The sequence below is a fragment of the Artemia sp. Qi Xiang Cuo genome, chromosome 5, assembly GCF_049724085.1.
Source record: "Artemia sp. Qi Xiang Cuo chromosome 5, ASM4972408v1, whole genome shotgun sequence".
Classification (NCBI taxonomy): Eukaryota; Metazoa; Arthropoda; class Branchiopoda; order Anostraca; family Artemiidae; genus Artemia; species Artemia sp. Qi Xiang Cuo.
The window spans coordinates 65,158,513-65,183,555 of record NC_142798.1 but is presented as its reverse complement, the minus strand read 5'-3'; the positions used below and the strand labels follow the sequence as shown (position 1 = coordinate 65,183,555).

Genomic DNA, 25,043 nt, shown 5'->3' with positions numbered 1-25,043 from the left:
CACTTAGTGCAGACGTCTTAGAGCTTTTGGTATTTATGGCGTCTTAATGTAGCTTATGTGTCAGTACTTGTCGCCACACTTGATTTTTTTGTTAGCATATCTCAAAATACTAGCTCCGTCCTTGCAGACGTCTCATTATATTAAATTCCCTCATTCATTGCCTAGGAATTTAATGTAATATACATAAAAAAATTTTACCGCATGCCTCAAAAGTCATGTTCATCTGTGTGGTTATTTTGGTGTAGGAGAGGAAAACAGCAATTATGACTGTTTATTTTTTTTTAGATATAGCAGTATTGTTACGGGGTATTTGATCACGTCATGGCCGATTTGTTAACAAAGTCCTCACATATAAGACCCACAACGATATTTTTTACATTACTGTAAATTGGAAACTGGAAGGATTTATATAAAAAACTAGGGCAAATGAGTGCCGTCGTTCGTGCAAAATGTAAAGATCACGATCCAAAAGTGTCTAAAGTAGAAACAGTTACTAAGGCAGAAATTTAGGAAAAGTAGAAGACGGATGGAATAATTGTAGGAAAACAGTTTGCAAATTAGCAGATGGTGTCTAATTGAGAAAAGCTGGAAACATAGTTATGAATATTAACATAAAAACTTTAAGCTTTTTAGAAAAGAATGTGTTCATCTTCTTCTTTTTAAATTGTCCGGATGGAGCCTAATCTAATCTCTATAAACTTTAACTAAAATCAGGGGCGTCGTTTAGGGGGGGGGGGGCAGTTGCCCCCCCAATAAAATGGAAAAAAAATATTATATATCCCTATGTCCCTTGGCTATCCAGATATGGACCTCTCGTGCCTCCCCCCCCCCCCAACAAAAACGCTGAACATTTGCCCCTGACCAAAATCTGTATTTAAACTTTTTGCTTTGCCATCATAAAGACAAAAAAACAACAGAGGCTAGGTTTTTGTTATTTTTGGCCATTATTCCATTTTCTTTTCACAAAATTCATTCTAAAAGTATAGCGTGACCCTTCAGTAGCGGTGAAATCTGACATTCCTCAAAGTTTACAGACCATTTTCTTTTTTTCTTATGGCCTTATGTGCTTTAAACTATGCTTATGGTGCCAGTTCTAGATAATACGTATTTTAGAGTATTATATATTTAAAATTGTGAAACTCTGAAAGGTAATTGAAGAAGAGACTTAGTGTGAAGTGGATAAAATTACTAAAGTAGTTGAAATATGTCACTAATTAACTGGTAGGTTATTCATATTTTCCTAAAGAAAAAAAGTGTTTTCAGCTGGAGTAGGCTTTAAAGGTAAATTCATGGCTACTATTAAGCTGAACTGAACAGAAAACTCATTGACTTTAAATGAATATATTTTTAGCCACATACCTTAAACATCTATTGAATAACACTGTCCAAGGATGCTTAAAAGATCCATCAACTACTAATAACTACCTCCTAATCTACTACTACTAATCAACTACCCCCAACTCACTGCAGCACCAGCTGACTGAGGCCAACACAGCTATGCACACTCCTCCATCCCAATCTATTCGAAGCCTCCCTTTTTACACACTCCCAGAAAGTTCCCATTTCCTTCAAGTCTTTCTTTATGACATTCTCCCACCCCAACCAGTTGGGACATCCACCACATGGATAATAGGCCTTTGGGAGTAAAGTTCATTTGTGATGCAAATTGATGTTATATTTAGACTGAGGATACGATACTAGGTAGGCCTATATACTTGCACATTAGGAGGCTGGGGGTATACATTCTGTGAATAGCCTATAGTTTCTAAGACATTCATGAAATCCATTGGCTAGAAAAATAAGGAAAGAAGGGGAGTATACCCAATGGATATTATCTAAAAATTTCTATTCTATAGAATGTAAAAATAATATCCAACCATACTTAGTTATTGCCAAAATTATCCAACTATTTAGCTATCTGAAAAATCCTTTTAAGCAAATAGGAAATTATCCAACTAGGAAAATAATTAAAATTTAAAAGAAAAATAGTTTTATCTCGCTAGCCTAGCCAAATACAATAAAGCATAAGAGCCAACTTAGTATCTCTAACTAGGTGGATACAATAATGCTTTAACTTAATGCTTGTGATATATATCTAACTAGACAGATAAGTTAATTCTTCCTACAAATTAGTGATAATATCCAACTAGTCAGACAATTTTTTCTCTTAGACATAGCATGAACATCTAACTTAGTGGATAACACTTTGTCCCAGCCCTTCTGATATTAATCATAATAGTTATGCTAGTTAAGTAACATCCTGTCCAGTTAAATTTTTATTATAATATCTAAGACTTAGCATTATCCACTTAGTTAGATATTCTTGCTGTGCCTAAGAGAAACGATTTATCTGGATAGTTGGATATTATACCAAAACTGAATAGCCTAATGGAATTTACTTATCCTCCTAATAGGATATATGTGAGGTGTTCTAAGACCTTGTATTATCCAGCAAGTTATACGTTCGTTCTATTCATAAGAGGCATGAGTTATCTGACTAGTGGGATATAAACCCCAAACTCCATATAAAATATTCTTATCTAAATAGTTTTATATATGTCTGACACACTATGCTGCAAAAAACTCATACTAGTAAGTTTTATCTCTCCCTTCGAGAAGCAATTTATATGGCAAGTTGTATATTATCCCAAAACTGCATAGCAAAATCGTATTTACTTATCTTCCTCGTTGGATATCTATCAGGAATGTTAAGACTTGGTATTATCCACCTATATAGATGTTCATGCTGTGCCTAAGAGAAAATGAATTATCTGGCTAGTTGGATATTAACCCCAAACTGCTTAGAGAATCTTCTTATCTGCCTAGTTGGATATATATCAGAAACTCTAATCAACATTATTATCCAACTAGGTAGTTATTCTCTCAGCCTAAGAGAAACAATTTATCTGGCTAGTTGGATATTAACCCCAAACAGCTTAGAGAATCTTCTTATTTGCCTAGTTGGATATATATCAGAAACACTAAGCTACATTATTATCCACCTAGTTAGATATTCTTGCTGTGCCTAAGAGAAACAATTTATCTGGCTAGTTGGATATTATCCCAAAACTGTATAATGAAATTTACTTATCCTCTTAGTTGGATATATTAGGAGTGTTAAGACTTGGTATTATCCACCTAGTTAGATGTTCATTCATGACCAAGAGAAATGAATTATCTGGCTAGTTGGATATTAACCCCAAACTGCTTATAGATTCTTCTTATCTGCCTAGTTGGATATATATCAGAAACACTAAGCAACATTATTATTGAACTAGGTAGATATTCTCTATGCAAAAGAGAAACTAATTGTTGTGGTTGTCTTATGAAAACACAACAAAATATAGATACTCTTCTTATCGGCTAAGCTTGATATATATTTGGAACTCTACTCTACATCATGATACACAAAGGTGTAGATTCTTGCTATAATGAAAAGAAAAACATAATATAAATCTTATTATTTTATCTGAAAAATGTGTAATGGCCGTTAATTATCCTCACAGTTGGATCTATGATATATCAGAAGTGTTAAGACTTTGTATTATCCACCTAGTTACATGTTCATGCTGTGCCTAAGAGAAATGATTTATCTGGCTAGTTGGATATTAACCCCAAACTGCTTAGAGAATATTCTTATCTGCCTAGTTGGATATAGGCTATATATCAGAAACACTAAGCTACATTATTATCCAACTAGGTAGATATTCTTGCTGTACCTATGAGAAACATTTTATCTGGGTAGTTGGATATTAACCCAAAACTGCTTAGAGAATCTTCTTATCTGCCTATTGGCATATATATCCACAATACAAATCTATGTTATTATCTAATTAGGTAGATAATCTGTATATTGCATAGACTGTAAGATGTTCAGCAAGGGAGGTACATTAATATAAGTCCTAAAAATATTATTATCTGTCGAGCTTGATGTTTTATCTTAATACTAAGTGCAGTTGGAGAATATTTTTAATTTATATATAACAAATTTTTTTAAAGGATATCAACTAGACACCTTCCCGGAAAGAAGTGAAGATGGTAAAATTCTACTTTAGCTACTTTGGCTATCTTGGAAAGGAGTTTGGTTAGGAAAATGAAACTTCCAGGGATAGATCTAAAGGCTAAAGTATGTCCAGGGAAGGTATTTTGAAGTACCTACCTCCACTCCTTCTATAGAGGGTCCTGACCTTTGATGACCTTTAAAAATCTGTGTGTTATAAAAGTGAAACCTTGTAAAATAGATCTTCTGCTTAAAATGAAGTCCAACAAAATTGTTTTCTGCCTTGCAACTTTGCTCAATCCTGATTTATAGAGTTTTAAAGATATGCAAATACATTTCCTAAATTTTGAAAATTAACATTGATATGGCTTAAAATACTACTCAAATAACAGGAATTGCATTTTCAAAACTAAAGCCAGAGAAAAAGAATCTTATAACTGAAAATTAAGGTAAAATGTTGTTTTGTCAAAATTTCAATAGGTATAGGCCTAGACCAGTCATGCCGGCAAATTTCAGGACCATTTAGAGGGAGAAGGGGTGGAGGTAAGTCCTTCAAAATACCTTCCCAGGACATATTTTAGCCTGTAGACCCATCCCTGAAAGTTTCATTTTCCTAACCTCACCCCTTTCCAAGATAGGTAAAAGTAACTAAAGTAGAATTTTACTGTGAAGATAAAGGCTCTCCCCCTGCAAAATGTGTTAACTAGGATTACTTACATATTATGGAGTAAGAATTGTTTTCTTAATGTGTTTCCTTATGTCCAGCTGGGCCCCTAGGCTGAAAATACTGGTTGGCTAGGGTAACAGACCTCTTTTTGGAAAGAACCACTTTTCTTCAGCATTCTGTGAAAACAAAGATGGGTTTTCAGACTGCCCCTATTTTACTACTGCATGATCCAATGCAAGTGTAGTAACAACATCCCCGCCTTTCATCCACCTTCCTGGTGAAAGACATCATGAAGGAAAACTTGTGCAAAGATAACTTAAGCTATTCCAGCTAATTGGAAATAAAAACAAAAATATAGGTAAGTGGCAATGCAAATAAACATTGAAGGTAAATTACAACCTGTCATTACAGAAACAGGGTTAAGCATGTATCTGTTTTTGTTGTGATTTATAAATTCAACAGTGTTTTCAAAGCAACCAACAATTGTACAAAAAAGGAATTTTCTTCTAATGACCTAAATACAGAATTATGGTACTTTTGCACCAAAAAGCCAATGGAATAGCATGCACAAGAATAACATGGACAAATTTTACTACTCTCCTCCCAACCCAAATGAGTAAGTTAAGTTTTATTGGAAAGTTAAGTTTTAATCTATAGAATTAATCTTTTTTTTAAGTTGTTTTAACTGAAAGTAAGGAATGACATTATAATTTAAAAAGAAATCATTCTCTATGTGAAAGGGGCTGTCCCCTTCTCAACACCTCTCTCTTTACTCTAAATTTTGACTCTATGTAGCAACTCTACTTTTTAAAACAATAAAAACTTAAGCATAAGCAGCAAGGCATTGAGGAGGGGACAGTCCTTTTTGTATCCAGAATAATTTCTGTTCATTTTAAGTTTTAATGTCACTTTCAGTAAAAAACTTTCAATTTTTTTTACTTTCAGTAAAAAAAAACTCATTTTTTTAAAGCTAATTTCTGAACGTTTTTTAACTAATGCAGCCTTGAATTTGGCTCACTGTACATGAAATATTAAAACAAAATTTGCATATTAATTTTGGCAGATGTATTCTGTATATGAAGTCCTCTTCCTTAATGCCCTGCTCTTTACACTGAAGCTGTTAGCACCTTTAAAAAAGCTTCTTATTGTAATTAAACCAGCCCAGTGTTTCAATTTTAGTAAATAGTCAAACTGTAGCATAAAGGGCAAGGTATTGAGGAGGCGCAACCCTTCGTATATAGAATAATTTCTGTTTGTTTTTCAAATAATACTGGTAGATCTGGCTGACCCTCTATGAAACAGACCCCTTCCCCTCACAGAAAACCCATCTGTGGAAATTTTATCCAATGTAAAGTGTACCCTCTCCCTGTAAAATTGCTTATAGACAATTCAGCCTAAAAAAAATTCTCCTTTGTATCCTTTCATTTGAATAAGACTTTAATCACTAATCAGTTCTTGATCCCTCCAGAAAAGCCCCCTTCTGTGAATATTATTTCCCAGAAAACAAAGAAAAAAAATCCTGGGTATGGCCTTGTCCCCAGTGTAACATTTCCCCTAGAATATTCATACTCCAGAAATTTCCCTCCCCATGGAATATTCTACTCATAGAAATATCTCCCAAGAACAGCCCCCCCCCAAAAAAAATGTGCATACTTCCCAAAAACAAATGCTACATGTAAACAATGGATGAATTTCATAACTTATAGGCCTCTCCCCATGGACTGTGGGGGGTCATTTTACAGCTAAGGACATCAAGGCCATTCCCAGGATTTTTTCTCAGAGGAGGTTTTACTCAAAGATTTTTTCAAGGGGGGAGGTACACAAAAAAAAAACTCAAGAAACCCACTCAAAATTTGTTTTAATCTATTTTTGTTATGTTTTTACAAGTCAAACAAACATTTCGGGGGGAGGGGAGGCTCAGCTATATACACATGTTCAGAGTAGCCAACCAGTTGGCTATTAGATCTCACACATGTATACACATCAGCGTGAATTGGCCAGCTAGACAGCTAATAAGAAAACTATATATACTTTACAAAATTAGCTAATTAGTTTGTTATTGGTATCCCATGTATATATAAATGGTACTCCTATGTTAAATGCACTCTTTTATATAGTGCTAGTTTGGTTAGTGCTATTGAAATAAAATAAAATAGGATGAATATATAATAGTTTAGAAACAAATTTGGGCTTTATATTTGCACATCAGGGGGGGGGGGAGGGGGGCAAAGCATACTATATATTAATTACCTAACCTAGCCCCCTTTCCGCCCCCCCCCCCTAAACTCCAAAAAACAACAGTTTAAATATAGTTCTTGCTGTTCTTTATATCCCACAAGGCAGCATAATTACCCCAAATCAGGATTGTATTGCCCCACTTCCTCCTCAGACTAACAGCCATCCACACTCCTCCTTCGTTCCAATCTATTCAAATCCTCCCTTTTTACACTCCCAGGAATTTCCCATTTCCATTAAATCTTGTTTATGACATCCTCCTACCCCAACCATGGATGACCTGCTTTCTATTTAGCCCTAAATGGTTGGCCAAAAGGGCAATCTTCAGCAATCTGCCCTTCTTCATCCGCAGAACGTGCCTAAACCATCTCATCCTGACTGTCATAACAGTTCTAGAAAGCAGGATTGAACCACATTTTTCGTACAGCCTACTGATTGAAATACGGTCAGTTAGCTGGATACCCAGAACAATCTATAGGCAATTTTTCAGGAAAACATCTATCAAATCTTCATGTGCCTTTAGGAGTACCCAAGCTTCAGAACCATATTTGACAACTGTCAAACATCTTCACTGCTCCTACTGTCTTTACTAATAATACTACCAAGGTAAGTGAAGCTGTCCACATAATCAATCTTTTTACTACCCTAGGTCATCTCTTCATCTTCACTTATTCCTAGCCTTAGTGACTTAGTCTTCTTAACATGAATTTTCAAACCTATTCTAGCACCCTGAACTTGCAAAACATCTAAAAGTTCATTCATTTTGCTCACACTTTCATCTAGGATGCTTAAGTCATCAGCATAATGTAAGTCCAGGATTTTTTTCTCCCCATTTGTTTTTGAGTTCTGTCATTGTCTTTCCTGTGCTGCTTAAGACAAAATCCATCAAAATGATCCATATAAAGTGGGATAGAACCCAATCCTGCTTAATTCCTGATTTAATACAAAACCTGCTACTAACATCATATCCTATGTTAACAGCAGCAGTCTTATTCTTGTACATGGCACTAATCACTTTTATGTATTTGTCTGGTATACCATACAAGAATAAGGCCTTTGCCAAAGCTCTTCTATCAACATAATCAAATGCTTGCTCATAATATATAAAACTGAGGACTAGTTGTTTGATTATAAGATTTTTTCTCCAGTGATTTAGAGTTGACACCACTGCACAACAGCAACTTCAGATAAAGTGTGCAAGATGGTTGGGAATGACAAGTGGCATCAACCTTCTAGCAACACACTCCTACAAAAAACTCACATCAATAATCAGTGGGTGGCTGGATGGGACAAATAGTCCCATTCACATTTCTATGGCTTTTGCTCCATTTGTTGTCAAGTCTGGACTTGAAGGATACAGTTGTGGTTGAAGTCGCCAGTTTGTCTAGAGGGTTGTTCCATTCATTACTGATACAATCAGCAAAACAGTTTTGCAGTATTTGTGTCTTCACAGTATGTTTAGAAAGTGTTATGCAAATGGCCTATCTTGTGGTGCTGACTTGCATCTTTTGTTAAGAGAGTATTGTTTGGTTGGCTATTATATTTGTAGGTGAGCATCATATCACTGTCCTGGCATCTGAAGATGAGTGTTGGGAGTTGTAGGCGCTCCAGCCCTTTATTGTATGGCATATTTTGCAGACCATTTATGCATTTGGTGGCATGCTTTTGAACACCTTTGATTAGGCTAGTATCATTCTTATTGGAGGGGGAGGTAAGGCGCATCCCAAAATCCAGAATGTGCCTGACAACAGCCCCAGGAAGACAGACCTAGAGCAACTGGTGATCATCCATTTGAGCAAATCAAGGCTAGAATTTGCTCTTGATACTGCTGATAGCCAGTCTTCATGGAAGCCTAAAAGTGAAAATTTGGTCAACAACTCCTCTACCCTTTCTGAAATTGCACTGTTCTTCTCTTAAAACTTTATCTACAGCATCTCTCAGTCTAAAATGTATAATATTACTAAGTAATTTGCTACCTACAGAGACCAGGCTAATGATTCAATAATTATCACACTTACTCTTATCTCCTTTCTTATTAGGGTTTTCTTAAAATCACTAGGTACTTCCCCTTTGCTTTCAAATTGTGATGTATTGTGTTTGCAAGAACATTTTTGAATGAGTCATAGTTTAGGCCTTCTGAAAATTGACAATAATTTTACTAGTTATTTGGTGCCCGCTAAACAATCTGCTTCCAGTGGCTGCGCCTTGGGTGGTATTGCAATGCTTGTTAGGACCTCATGTTGGTTGGGTATTTTTGATTCATGTGATTTTTTTCTTGCTGTCCATGTAGAAGAGTATGTTATAGTAAACATCTATCTCCCAACTGATTACCGCATTGACCAATTGGAATTTTTATTTACTTCTGTGTGTGAGAAACTAGGGTCTTGCCTTTCAAAGATTTGCCTGTTAGATAAGTGTTGTATTATTATAGGAGATTTTAACTGTAATTTAACTGATGCCTTGTTATTGCATACTTCTATTTTGTCTGGTATTTTTGACGATTGGCTTAGGATATTGCCAAAAGATCTCGATTACACTTACACTCACCATTGAAGTCTCGTGTTCAACCTTGACCATTTAGTTTCTTCTATAAATCTCCAAGTGTGACCTGTTCACGTTGTTACTGATTTTCAACTATCAGACCACCTTCCAGAATATGCATCTATTTCTTGTCCTTCTGCTCAGTCTCTTCCCACCACAAAACCACATCAGCCTCATGCCCAATTTTACAAGGATTGGAAAAACAGACAATGGGTTCTTTTTGTTGCAGTTACTAATTCTGTCCTACATAAAATTCATGTTCCGTTCCAGCTGCTCATGAGAGATCCGCAAGCTGATGCAAATGAAATATAGGTTTACTGTTTACTGTTTATTTGATTAAATCAACATAACAAAAAAAATATACCCCCAACAGAGAGCAAAGCTCGTAAAATTGGGTAAAAAACAAAAAAAAACAAAACAAAAAAGAAAAAATTTCTCATCATAACAAAAGAGAGAAAGAAAAGAAAAGAAAAAAAAACAAAAAAACCTGGTTAAAGAAAAAAACAAAACAAACATAAAGAAAACAAACGCTGGACAAGTGAGGCACGGAAGGCTATCCCAACATGGGTAACAAATATAAACAAAAAAAATAATAATAATAATAATAAAAATTTCTATTCCACCATCACAGGTCAATACATAATTTTAATATTTTCTTCCTTAGAACTGATATTTGCCGAAATGATGCCTCAATTTGAATTCTATCTTTCAGCCTATATTTATTTGAAATAAATGGTATTTGGTATCTAATTGAAAATCTAGATCTTTCACAATTAACAAAGGGAATTCGATATGTTCCAGAACACCTAAGAGCCGAAGGAGGGGGCAGAATCAACAGAGATTTTTCATAAAAATAACTACTAGGATCTTGTATTTTAAAATGCCATATTGATATATTAAGTTCTCTTATATGTTTCAGATCTAATAAATTCAAGAAAAGAAATAATGTTTCATTTTCCGATGCATCTCTAAGTTTTGATGGACGATGTAAAAAATTTCCAAGTATTCTCACTGCTTTATTTTGAAGGATCTGTAGGGGTTTTATATGCGTCCAAAAAGTATTTAAATAAATAATTGTGCAATAATTTAAATAAGGAGCAATCAAAGAATGATAAATTATTTTTAAAATTGAAAATGGAAAAACATGTTGCAAACGATACATAGACCCAATATTTTGCGAAATTTTCACCATTAAATGATCAATATGAGTTTGAAATGACAAAAGGGGATCAATAAAAACTCCTAAATAACGATACGATTGAACTCTACGTATTTTATGCTCACCAACTTGAAGCTCCTGACATGAAATTTTTTTAGTAGCACGTCTTGAATGACCAAAAACCATAAATTCAGTCTTCTTAAAATTCGGTACTAAATAATTAGAAACAAACCATCAATTAACTGAACTAACAGTATTAAACAAATTTTGAATCAATGTAGATGAATCCTTCGCTTTAACATAAACAGCTGTGTCATCTGCAAATAAAATTGCAAGACCATTATTTCCCTGCAAACATCGTGGAAGATCATTAATATACATCAAAAATAAACGCGGACCTAATACCGATCCTTGTGGGACACCAATATCTTCAAGATCATTTAAACTAGACAAATGTCCATCAACATCTACCACGATTTTACGTCCATAAAGGTATGATCTTATTATATCTAGTCCTTTCCCTCTTATACCGGAATTTTCCATTTTATCAAAAAGAATTTCATGGTTTAAAGTGTCAAATGCTTTTTTAACATCATAAAAAACAGTAGATACATGATAATTACTATCTAAGCAGTCATTTATTTCTAATACAAGAGCTGCAACTGCTTGTTCCGTCGAATGGCCTGCCCTAAATCCAAACTGATATTTGGTAAAAAAATTTATTTTATCTAGATAATTAGCAATCCTTCCTTTAAAATTTTTTTCCAATACTTTAGACAATGGTGATAAAATTGCAATAGGACGATAATTATTTGTATCAGATTTATCTCCTTTTTTATGTAATGGTATTACGCGTGCAATTTTCCATCTTTTAGGAAATGTACCTGAGAAAATACATAAATTTAAAATATGAAGCAATGGTTCAAAAATTACACCTGCAATATTTTTTAGGAAATTAGTTGAAAGTTCATCATATCCCAATGACTTACCATTTTTTAAATTCTTAATGACCTTTTGAAATTCTGCAAAAGTAACCGGGGCCATAAATATGCTCGTATCTTCAGTGGGCGGTAGATATTTTTATGCGACCTTGGGGAAGAAAGGTCAACTTCTCCTGAAACAACAGATGATCCAATACTAGCAAAATATTCACTAAACTTCTTAGCAACAGCTTGTGGTCCTCTAAATTCTTTACCATTAATATCAAATAACACTTCAGGATGTAACAACTTTTTATTTCTTCCAATTTTATCATTAATCAAACTCCAAATTTTTCTAGGGGAATCTGAATTTCGAAAAGATTTTTCATAATAAAGTCTTTCACTTAATCTAAGGATCCTTACCAGCATATTCTTATAATTTTTAAAACGCGTTATATTTATTTCCGTGGGATATTTTATTCTAATTTTATATAAACGATTTTTCTCATTAATAGATCTCAAAAGTGATTCATTTATCCAAGGTTTTTTTGGGGTAAGTTTCTTTCCTCTTGGGCTCTTATATGGGCAAAAAAGATCAAGCTTTTCATTCATAATATAATAAAATTTATCTAATGATTGGTTTGGATCCTTCTCATCAATTACAGGACTCCAATCAACATCACCAAGCCCTTCTTTTAACCTTAACACATTTTTATGTGAAAAATCTCTACGCTTGGTTTGATTTTTTTTATTATGCGGAAAATTTATAAGAAAATCAGACATAATTATACAGTGGTCAGATGAATCATCAGGAATAATAAATGTATTAACAGCACTATAAGGTGAAAAAATATTATCAATAAGTGAAAATGATGTATCAGCTATTCTAGAGGGCACAAAACATACGGGGTTTAGTCCATAAGATAGTGGGCCCTCCAAAATCTGCAAAATATTTCTATCTATTCTATTCTGATCTGCAGATAGGAGTTTCATTAAATCAATATTAAAATCACCCATAACTAAATAAGGAGTATTAAGACTAGCTAATTTATCCAACATACTTTCAAAATGATTTTTAAATTCTATCTGGCTGGATGACGGAGTATGGTAAATAACTGCAATTAAAACCTTCCGATTATTTGGAAAAGAGCATTCAACTACACAAGATTCAAAAATCATTTCAATATTCATTGGCAAAAAATCAATCCTTATACGTGCTGGTATGCAATTTTTAATCAAAACACCTAGACCCCCTTATTTTTGTCTTTTCCAACCGATGTGAAAAAATTGGTAATCTTTTACATGTATATTTTCAATTGAAAAATCATCTAAAAAAGTTTCACATAGGCCTAATATATCTGTATCTGAATCCGACAAAAAAGTTTCAATCACATCCTGCGCAGTCCTCCAACCTTGGCAATTCCAAAACGACATCCTACTTGTATTTACATTTTTTCTTACCAGCTCATTCATAAATATATATTGATTTTTTGGGATATCAAAATTACTATAAGTATCTTCATCATCACCAGCTAAAATAGTTTGAAAAATTGACTGAAATGAAAGAGAATTCCGCTCAAATTCTTTTAACCTTGATGATGGAATTTCACGATTATCTCTATCCATTATCAAATATTAATCCCACGTTAAGAGAAACCACACCATGCCCCAAAAGACCAGCAAACCATAATAAAAAATAACAATTAAAAAAAAAAAAAATAATAATCTCCATTCCAAGTCGTTTTCCCTCAGTACGACTAATCTGCGCAACTTTTAATTTAACCTCTATGTGGCTATAAACAAAAATAAAAAAGGAAATAATAAAAAAAAAAACAATAATAATAATAATACACCTTATATAAACTAAACATAAAAAAACACTTTCAATTTAAATGTTTTCATTAATATTACTTGGGCACATGAACTATTACTGCAACCCACGACATTACGACATTTGAACATCGACAGGGAATATAACAGGCACTTCCCTTCGGGCGATGGAAATTTTTTTATGAAAATCGTCAATCTCCGGTATGGCATCATTGAATGTGTATTTGGTAATCGAGCCGTCTGATCTTTTCACTAGCAGATTCGGCTGAAACCCCTTCGATATCCAGGCATCACATCCATGATCTTTTCGTAATTTGTCACGTTTCACTAGAAGCAGCTTTCGCACTTTACGGATTTCAGTTGGGACATCATCACTGATGAACAGGTTGCTGTTGTTTCCAGGGAATGTCTTATCCTTAAGATTGCTAGCGTTCTTCAATATGGCAAACTTATCGTCTTTTTTATTCAGTGTCACCTTCAAAAATTTACGGTTGCTATCATAATGAGTAACTGTGAAATTTACTTCGGGCATTTCCAGCCCGTGACGAACTACCTCTGTGAATAGAACTTGAGCTTAGTTATTATCCTTACAAGCTGCGTTCCATATGATGACATTATTTTCTAGCTTTGCAGCTTCCATTCTCACAATCCGAAACATATAATCTTCATTTTTCCTTCTTAATTCCATTATTTCAACCGTGCAAGTTTTTATTTGCATTTTGAGGCTAGAGGTTTCATTCTCAATCTTTCCAATTTTCGATTCAGTATTGTTTATCTTATTCGTTTGTAGCGATTGTTCTTTTTCCAAGTTATCCACCCTTGCGGTAAGAGTTCCTAATTGATTGTTGATATTGTCCAACTTATTTCCATTTTCTTTCACAACATCAAGAATTTGCTTAAAATCCGCAGCTAGTATCGATATTTCCGGTTTCGAGCTAGAACTGAGTCCTGAGGTGTCAAATGAACTGTCCATGCCTTCTTGCTTAGCATGTTTCCTTTTACGTCCCATCTAATCACAAATATATCAATAATTCTTGATATAATATTGTCACATAAATTCACGCCACACAGAGGTCTTAACTACATCTTATTCTGACGAGAGCATTGAATGATGAATAATAATCCTTATTATTGCCAAACTGGAATACCTCACTTGGATATCTTATGAAATTAACTCAATTTAACAAAGTCAAAAGTTCAATTAATGCATTGGTCAGAAACTCCAGTCAATTCAATTTATCCAGTGACACATTCCACTAGGTTACAGATACTGAATAAATGTTTAAATAGTTTATGAGACGTAAAAGCGTTCTCACTATTTCGTAACTACTGAAAGAATCCAGTGTCTAATAAAATCAGAATAAAATCCTTTACCGACAACTAGTTCAAAACTGGGATTAATCCTTTTTAAAAGAATAGATAGATCTTAACTGTTCAAAGACTGAATCAATACTGATAGGTGTTGCTAGATATCTATCCTGCACAAATTTGTCATGCTCTGCGATACACAGAAAAAGCTGCTATGCCTCTTAAACGTATACGTTGGGATGTCACAAAGCATTGGTCCAGTAATCCGAGCGTAGTTGAAGCTTGGAGAAAATCCAAATTTTGGTACCATTTGTGGATCCAGTTTGACCGTCCTTGCTCTGACTGGGTTTCTGACATTTGTCTTCCTACCAAAAGAAAGTTTGCATGAGAACTATCTATCAACGTGAACCAGATAGTTGAAGAGACGTCCCAGCAAGCTTCTCTGTCCCAACCTTCCTTCTGGAGAAATGTATCAAGAGATCCTCCTAGTGCCCGTCCATCTACTCAAATTATTCTGGTTCCAAATGGAAGTCATACTTCTCTGCTGAATTCTTCCCAGCAGATGCCGCCCTACAGTCCAAATATGAATATAAGCTTGATAAATTTCTGTCTAGTTGACTAACCAACAATTTTGTTGTTTTGGTTGATTCTGTACTGCAAGCAATCCAACACCTAAAGCGTAAGAAATCTTCTGGCATTGATAAAATGAGCACTCTTTGCATTCTGCATTGAAGCAAGCTGCTGGTAAACCATATTGCTCTTTTGATGCAGATGATAGTTACCCAAGGAGTTTTACCTTCTTCTTTCTCAATCAGAGATCTCACTCCAATTCCAAAGAAAGGTAAAATTGCTACCCAGTCCTTGTCCTTCCGCCCTATAACAGTGGCTACTACCTTCTGTAAGCTTTTTGAACTTCTGTTCATTGACCATCTGAACACAAAATGCTATATTCCACCTTACCAATTTGGATTCCAGCCACGTCTTGGTTGTGCCCACTCTTTGTTGGCTGTCGCGAATGCACTGGTTGATGCCACAAGCATTTGTATACCTCACAAAGCATATTTTCTCATGTCATAAGACTGGGCATCTGGCCTTGCAGTGCTCCAATCGGGCCCTCTGCTATTGCTGTGGATCATGTGATCACTGCTCTAACAGTGCCTCTTTGTGATCAGAAAAAATGTTCTGTCTAGAATGTAAAGTTGCTGGCCATACTTGTTGCAGTGTAAAGTGTCCTAATAACAACAGTCAACTAGCAAAGCCCATGGTATGATATGGATGTGTTTACTACTGTGCAAGCTGTACTTTTGTGGAATATTAATGGTGGACTTTTAGTCAAAACTCCTTTGATAAAAGGTTTGCTTTCAAATTGTGACATATTGTGCTTGCAAGAACATTTTTTGACAAGTCATAGTTTCAGCCTTCTGAAAATTGACAATAATTTTACTAGCTATTTGGTGCCCGCTAAACAATCCGCTTCCAGTGGCCGCTGCTTGGGTGGTATTGCAATGCTTGTTTGGACCTCATGTTGGTTGAGTATTTTTGATTCATGTGATTTTTTTCATGCTGTCCATGTAGTGCCCACCTATCTACTCAAGTTATTCCTGGTTCTGAATGGAATTCATACTTCTCTGCTGAATTCTCCCCAGCAGATGCTGGCCCTACAGTCTGAATATGAATATAAGCTTGATAAATTTCTGTCTAGTTGACTAACCAACAATTTTGTTGTTTTGGTTGATTCTGTACTGCAAGCAATCCAATGCCTAAAGCGTAAGAAATCTTCTGGCATTGATAAAATGAGCACTTCACATTCTGCATGGAAGCGAGCTGCTGGTAAACCATATTGCTCTTTTGATGCAGATGATTGTTACCCAAGGAGTTGTACCTTCTTCTTTCTCAATCGAAGATCTCACTCCAATTCCAAAGAAAGGTAAATTTGCTACCCAGTCCTCGTCCTTCCGCCCCATAACAGTGCCTACTACCTTCTGTAAGCTTTTTGAACTTCTATTCATTGACCATCTGAACACAAAATGCTATGTTCCACCTTACCAATTTGGATTCCAGCCATGTCTTGGTTGTGCCCACTCTGTCGGCTGTCGTGAACGCACTGGTTGATGCTGATGCATCAGGTGAAACTCCCGTGTTGGCCGGGCACAATGTTTGTAAAGCGTTCGGCTCTCATTCACGCCGTTATGCTACTCCATGCAGCAAAACGTGGTGTGAGCCCTTCATATATCAGAGCCGTTCGAGACATGTATTATCATCTTAAAGTTCGCCTAATACTTCACCCTTTAGCTAAAGTTGACAGCTCTTAAGTCTACGCACCAACCCCTAATATTTTTGTCAATGTTGAAAAAGGTACCTGTCAAGGTGCTGTTTCTTCCCCTTCACTCTTCAATAATGGAGTTCTTGATGCACACTCAGCTGTTCCCACATCTTTCATCTTTGCCGGTCTTGATTTATTTCTCATATGTTATGCAAACAACATTCTGAATTTGAGCTGCACTATCCAGTGCATTAGCGAGATTTTTGCAATGCTACAATTTGAGTATACAAAACTAGGTCTTCAGTAAGTCCGAAGTTGTATTCTTCAACTGGAAGCGGGTGTCGCCCAGGGATATTCCTCTCGGAAATAGTAGGATTAAGCCAGTAGATCATATCACCTACCTTGGTCTTCCCATTGGCTCGTCAATAATGCACACGCGACAACTATTAATTGCTCACATTGAACATAGAGTTTGGTTATCATATGCATCTTTTGTAACTAATTATTAACGCTTCAACCGCCGTCTTCTTTCCAAACTTTTTAACTCTGTCGCTCAACCACATTATCTGTACATATCTCCGTTTTGGAAAATGCTCACAAATTCTGACACAAAAATTTGTTCAGTTTTCTTCTGGTTCCCAGAATATCTTTTACGTTTTCCCTCTTGGACCCGCAATTCTTATCTAAGTAGAAAATTCAGCTTTGTTGACCCCATTATTGCTGTGGAAAAGCAAATTCGTGCTTATAATTCTCGTTTAACAAAGTTAAACCATCCTGGGTCGTCGGTACTGGCCGAGTAGTTACGATGTATTTGTTGTGTTGTTTTTTAAGTGTTTGTTTTCGCGCTTAGTGTAATTGTTGCAACTTTAAACTGATTGATTATTTAGCCTCTTTTCGTATGAGCCGAATGTAAGTGAAGCTGCTTATTCTCAATTTTGATGTCAATCTGGTAATATATTGCATATATTACGGATAATTTATTTCTTTAATAAATATCGGTTCTTTTGATAATTTTCTTTTATGTAAAGATATCAAAGGATCCATGATTGAATAATTTCCTTGCTTCTGATATCTATGTATATCGGAGTAAATGAATCATTTGTTGAGAGTGATCTGATTTCAAGACTAGCGGGTGAAAGTGTCTTTTAATTGCTTTACCGTTTATTGTCATATTTACACTAGTTGATATGATTATCTACTGTTTAATTATAATCCACTGATGATTGTTTGGTTTAATTTTTTTCACCAATTGCGGCTTGATGCAATGATGTTCATATTGCTTATGTTTGTTCAGTATTTAGGAGCCTAAAAAAAAGAAACGTGTTATGTACCTGCAGTGCAGTGTATAATTGAGTTTTTCTTTCTCGTTTTTGTAATTTGTTCTAAGCCCTGATTTGGATCTTAGCTCCAGCATTCGTCACTAAATCATATGTAGCTTCTTCTTCTTCTTCTATTTAACAGCAGGTGGGCTTTTCAGTAATACTATTTAGCCCTTTTCCTTTTGCTTCACTCTGTGGGCTACAGAGCTACTGGCTTGATTGCCTCATAATTATTAGATATTTTCAGATATCTTTCAGTAGATCTTCCGACTCTAGGAGTTCAATTATGAGATGATAGATGTCGATTTCTATGCTCTATGTGCAGGTATAGTTGGCTAGGCTCTTGGCTGATAGTGAGAATTTGTGGTGTTTGAAGCATTTTAACACTTTACAAAGCAAGGTATGTTGTGCAGACGTAAGCATATTACATTCAAATAGGCAATGGTCAATTGTTTAATTATGCACATTTCAATGCCTGCAAAGAGGGGACAGGGGAATTTAATCCCTTGAATTAGGAAACTTATACAATAATACAAAAAAATTTAGTCCATTGGTTCCATGACACACTCTATCGTAAATTACAGTAAAATACTTATTGGGACAAAGGGAAAGTCTAACATTAACCTTATCAAAATAGGTATCGATAGTCTCTTTTAATAAATTTTTAAAATGGGTAATGGTCTTCCACTTGGTTTGTCAATATTTATAGCATTTTTTGCTATATCATCTACCTGATGATAACCACTTATGCCAGAGTGGCTAGGAATATACTGAAAATAAGTTCTTATGCCACTTGAAGCAAGATTATCTATTATACTGAGACAATGATAAGTGTCAATGTCCAACTTATACTGAGGAGCTTAGGCCAGCAACTCAAGGCTTGATAAAGAGTCGGAATATATAATAATATTATTTGAATTTGCAATCAGAGGTTGGTTATCCTTAAGGCGTTCTAATGCCATGATTATGGCATTTAACTCAGCAGACATTATAGATAAATTATTATATAATCTCTAGCCCATTGTAATTTTTAGGTGAGGAAGGGAAGCACCACTTGCTACCTTCTCATTCATTTTTGACCCATCAACAAATATTTGGAAGTGATTTTGATAGGTAATTGTATTAAGTTCAGCAAATTTTTTCTGGACAAAAGCAATGGGGGTTAAATCTTTATTCCACTTTGAGAAATCAGTATTTATTATCGGAATTGACCAATTCCATGGAGGGGATTTGGGGAAAGTAGGTGCAATAGACTTTGCCGGTACAGGGAACTTCTTCTGAATATTGGCATACTCATCTGCAATGCCTTTATACATGGCTGGATTTCTTAACCAATTATGTAGGGTGTGTGAGCTCTTTGATTCGATTTTTGTAAGATGTTTTAAAACTACGTCACTCCCTTATTGTTATTAATCCACTCTCCATAAGCAGAAACTTGGTGCCTGTGGGTTTTCTAAGACCAAATATGAGACGTATTATTTCATTTTGTATTGTTTCAATTTTTTGCATCTGGGTCTTTGCACATGCACCATAGACGATGAGCCCATAGTCAATATGGGGTCTTATATGTGATTTATACAACTGGAGTAAGGTTCTCTCCTTACAGCCCCAGGGTGTGGAAAGAAGTCTTTTTAGTATATTTGTTTTTCTATAGCATTTTTTTATTGTGTTTCAAATGTGGCGGTGGAAATTAAGTTTTTGGTCAAGCATGAGACCTAGATAATTAATATGATTATCTTCTGGAATAGTTGTTCCATTTAGAGTTGGTCTTGCATTAACATGATTTCGCTTTCAGTGAAATTGGATTATTTTTGACTTGGTAGGTGCAATGGATAAATCTGAATGTTTAGAGAATTTTTCGAATTGGAAAAGTGACTTTAGCAGATTTTACTGTGCTATCTCAAACATGTTGCCAGATGACCGTAGCACCAGAATATCAGCAAATTGTAGATTCGTGCGGGGGAGGTTCATGTCCCAGAGATACACGTCAAACAGGAGGCAACTGAAGACTGCCCCCTGAGGTAGGCCTTTGGTTGTAGTCCTTTGGGGTGAAGAGGCTGAACCAACACAAACAGTGAAACTTTGCACTTCTATGAAGGATTTTATAAAAGATACTAGCTTGGGGGGTAGTCCAAGGTTTGCAAGTTTGTTTAGAAGGATTTGGTGGTTGCCCCTTCAAAATCTAGGAAAGCTGCAACTAGGACATTATTTTTTGAGAATGATTCATTTATTGCATTTGTTAGAAAAATGAAAGCATCTGTTGAGGAGTGGTGTGTCCTGAATCCAGTTTGAGTGTGAGGGATCATATTATTTTTTTCAGCAAACCAGAGGAGCCTGTGATACATCATTTTTTCCATTATTTTCCCCATCACAGGAGTAATCATTATGGGCCTATAGGACTCAGGGTTATCTTTGGGTTTATTTTTCTTTAGGATTTGTAGGAGGAACGAACATTTCCATATATTGGGGAACATAGAAGATACCCAAGCATGATTATAACAATTTAGCAGTTCCTGTTTGTATGAAGGGGTGAGATTCTTTATCCATGAAGGGTGTATATTTTCAAAGCTGCCGCTAGTTTTGGTCCTAATATAATTTATTGCATTATTCATTTCCTGGACTGAAAATGGACTAGTTATATACTCGGATCCTGGGCGTGGTTGGTAACTTGGGTTCATAGGAATTGGGGACATTTTGCTTCGATTATTTGATGTTAGCTTATTAACAAAAAGAGTTGCAAATAGCTTAGCTTTTTCATTATCATTGTCATAATGGGTACTATTATGTATAAGCTCATACAGGAGTGGGTTGGGGGAAGTTTTTTTCCCACAGATGTGGCTTATTACTTTATGTATAATTGGCTCATGTGTTTCTCTGGAGAAATTATTTGCAAAATTATTCCATAATTTATATTTAGCATCTATTATAGTCCTTTTTAGATTAGATTCTGCTTGTACTTTTTTTAAATATGTAGTAGGTGATGGTTTTTTTATGAATGCTCTCCTAGCTGCATGGGGATAGCATGATTAGCTGTATTTATTAGTAAAGATGCCAAGACTTCAGCATGTGTGTCAACTGTTGTTTTTGAAATGCATGAATTTTGGGTGAAACTTGTAATTTCATCATTTAGCTTATTTTGGAACATAGACCAATTTGCTTTAGTGTTGATATATTTGGAGGTATGTGATAGAGTCTCAGCAGGTTCATTTAGGGATCAAACTATAGCAAAGTGGTCAGTACATAGACTATCAATTTAATTTATATAAATTTTATTCAAAATGTTTAATGACACAATTTGTAGGTCGATTGTGGAGAATCTGCCACTTTGGGGTTGAAATATGTATTCAGGTTTGGAGGGGTAGCAACAGCTAATTCAGTATTATTTGAAGTCATATGCTCAATCAATTTACCAGCTTTATTTGCTGGTTTATTCCCCCTCAAAAGGCTGTGGGCATTGAAATATCCACAAATAATGATATTTTTTAACATATTAGAATTATTTATATATTTAAAGAAATCCATGGCATCTGTAGTTTGGCCATTAGGGTTATAAAAGCTTATTATGTAGATACCAATTGCATCAACATCATTTGCAAAATCTAGAAAATTGATGCAACAGAATTGTCTTTTAGTTTTAATTAATAAAGCTACCCCACCTCCTTTTCTCTCTGCTGATCTATCCTTTCTCAGGATAGTAAATCCTAGATACTTAATTTGTTGTTTTTGGGTTAAATGAGTCTCCTGGAGGCAAGGAATATTAATGGAATTATTATTCATAAAAGATATTAGTTCATTTAGCTTATTTTCTGTGAGTGATTGTACGTTCCACTGGAGTATTGATATGTCTTGTGTTGTTGATTTATTTTTCATATGACTGTGTATCAATGTTCAGCTTTGTTAAAAGTAAAGCAAGATCTTTTTTTTGCTTGAATGATCATATCATCAGGGATGTAGGTTTTTGCCGATTCTGAAATGATTTTTGGTTTCTGTAATTGATATAGCTCATGGCCTGAACTGCATTACAGTTTAGAATGAATAAGCATATATTTGGGAATTGCATGTTTGTTTGTGCATCCTGTTCGTCAGTTAAGGGATGAATTCCTGGTAGTGTTTCTGGTTTGTTTGTTCTTGGGAGGGGAGGGGGGACAGACTGACTTCATCTCTCAGGACAAGGAGGCTTGTTAACTTGGTGATTCCTTCTAATCGGGTTGTGAGGTAGGGGGCTTGGAGGTTGGTACTTTATACGGGGTACTTGCTGCATTGGGGGCGTTTGACTTGGGGGTTTTGGTTGGTTTCATTACGGGCTTTATTTGGTATTCTTGAGCAGCATTTGCTTCCATTGCTGCAAAGGGGTATGGAATGGCCTTCTCTGTTGCTATTTGGAGTGTTAGTGCTCTTTTCTTATATGCGGGGCATAGTGATTTACTGGTAGATTTATGTGGGCCTTTGCAGTTGATACATGTAGGCTGAGTGTTGTTGCAAGTTGTCAACTCTTTAGGATGGAATGCTTTACAACTACTACACTCTAAAAGAATTTCATTGCATTTGTTTGTTGTGTGTCCCAGTTTGAGACACTTCTGACACTGGATAGTCTTTGGTTTGTATTCCTTTTGTGGTTTCATTTGCCTAAATAGGGATAAATTTTTTGGGATGTTAATTTTTTTCCTTCAATGTGAATAAGAAGGATCTACTTGTTTTTAGGCCATTAGAGTTGGGTTTACCAAGTTGGGTAACATCTGCAACTGGGATTATGTTTCCAGCCCTATCTGAGAGGCATTCTTTGAACCCCTGAATGGATATATCTGGGTGAACATCATAAACTACTATTTTTGTTGTGGATTTTTTCGGGTTCTATTTAGATGCGTTAATTGAGGTATTGAGGAGGGATTTTAGGTTAATTATTGAGTCTGCTGATTTCTGATCTTGGACAGCTATTAGCAGAGATCCATCATGGTGAATATTAAGAGAGAACATTGATTTTATCAATTTGAAAATTGCAACTCTTATTGCAGCAATCTTTTTTATTTCAAAGGGGTTAATAGGAGAAATTTTAAGGTAAATTCCTAATTTTTGGGAGGGAGGATCTTGGACAGGGAGAGGGAAATGCTTTTGATTAGGGAGATTTTTTTCCTTTTTTTAGACCTTCTAGAAAGGACCTCTTGAAACCTATTATCATCATTTATAGTGACATTAGCCCCTACACTGATCATCGTCCTATTCTCATAATTGGAGCTATCATGTGAACTTTGTGATAGTGAGCTTGACCCACCAGGATGGGTATCAGTTTCACTGGTATTTGGGGTGGGATCTGGGGGGATTTTTTTTTTTGGAGGACTTCTAAGCATTGCCTATTGGAAAAAGCTTTAAACTAAAACAAGAAAGGATATTACAATGATAACAAACCGTCTGCACTCTACTGTGGGGAAAGTTACAGGATCAAAATAAACACCACAGTATGGCCCTGAGGAGGATTTGAGCACAATTGGTTCGGTAAAACTACTGATTGATTGAGATAATAATACATAAGAATTCATCTTCTTCTTCTGTAGCTGTAGCTGCTAAGTTTATGTGTATTCTTCTTCTTCTTTTTTCGTTTATTGCTCCGTCTTTTCCTTTTTTGTATGGCGAGTTTTCCAATAAATAATAATAATAATAACTTATTTCTAACCTCAAAGCCACCATATTAAAGAAACTCATTTACCGCACTCAGCACCTGGGGGCTTATTATTTTTTAATCCTTTTAGTGCTGATGCTAATTCTTCTTAACAAAACAAATCTTCCTTCACATCCAAGGTATGAAAAACTTTTTCATTGTCCTCTATATCTTTACCTGCAACTCTATCTTGGTTTAACACATCCTCAAATTGTTCTACCCATCTTGCTTTAACTCTTTCATTATCACTCTCATTCCTATCTTTGGTTGGGACAAGCCTGAATTGACTACTCCCTCTCAGTTTTACTGACATGCTAGTACAGTATTTTACTATTATGCCATCTTGATCTAGCTGCTTTTTTAACTGTAATATTCTGTATTTTTTTATTTTTTTTTAATTCAGTGTATTTGTAACAATTGGTTTAATTTTATTAGAATATATAATAATTTTTCATCCATGATTTTTTGGATTTAAACCAGTTCATTTTGAATTTGCTTCTTAATTGAAGATTACTGAACCTCTAGTATGTATAAAAAAAATTGAAAGTTATTGAATCAAACAGTTTATGGTAACAAACTGTAAGTAAGGAGCAACCCAGCTTAATAGTAACCGAAACTCGGAAAAACGGAATTTTTGTACCAATAGATATACTTTAAAAGAATTGGATTTTTATGCTGGTTTTAAATATATAAGTTTCATTAAGTTTAGTCTTACCCATCAAAGGTTATAAGCATGAGAAAATTTGCCCGATTCTCAAAAAACGGAAGAAACTCCCTCTAAAATTCATAGAATCTTAATGAAAATGACACCATCAGATTCAATGTATCAGAAAACCCACTGTAGAGGTTTCAAGCTCCTATCTTTAAAAACTGGAATTTTGTACTTTTTGCCAGAAGAAAGATCACAGATGCATATTTATTTGTTTGTTTGTATCTCCCAGGGGTGATTTTATAACCCAGTGGGCCTAGAACATCGGGAGAGTTCTAATAGAAGTTAAAAGTTATAAGGCCCTTTTTAAGTGAATAAAAAAATTGGAGGACATCTAGGCCCCCTCCCACACCACTTTTTTTCTCAAAATCATCCGATAAAAACTCTGAGATGACTATTTTGTTCAGCATAATTGAAAGGCCTAATAACTATGTCTTTG

The 25,043-nt window shown here is 35.1% G+C and overlaps 1 protein-coding gene across 6 annotated transcripts in view; it reads left to right on the top strand.

Moving 5' to 3' along the window:
- The first annotated feature begins 1,127 nt into the window (after nt 1–1,127).
- The window catches only part of LOC148952394 (EH domain-binding protein 1-like), a 59,946-nt gene continuing 36,030 nt past the window's right edge, over nt 1,128–25,043 (top strand). For 2 of the 6 annotated variants that reach the window (XR_016141804.1, XM_089089849.1), the window contains exon 1: nt 1,198–1,281. The gene's annotated coding sequence lies outside the window, so the exon portion shown is untranslated. Of the gene's footprint in view, nt 1,282–7,355; nt 7,509–10,958; nt 11,095–25,043 lie in introns of those variants that run through there. The other 4 variants (XM_089089851.1, XR_016141805.1, XM_089089850.1 and 1 more) reach the window with 4 other exon arrangements.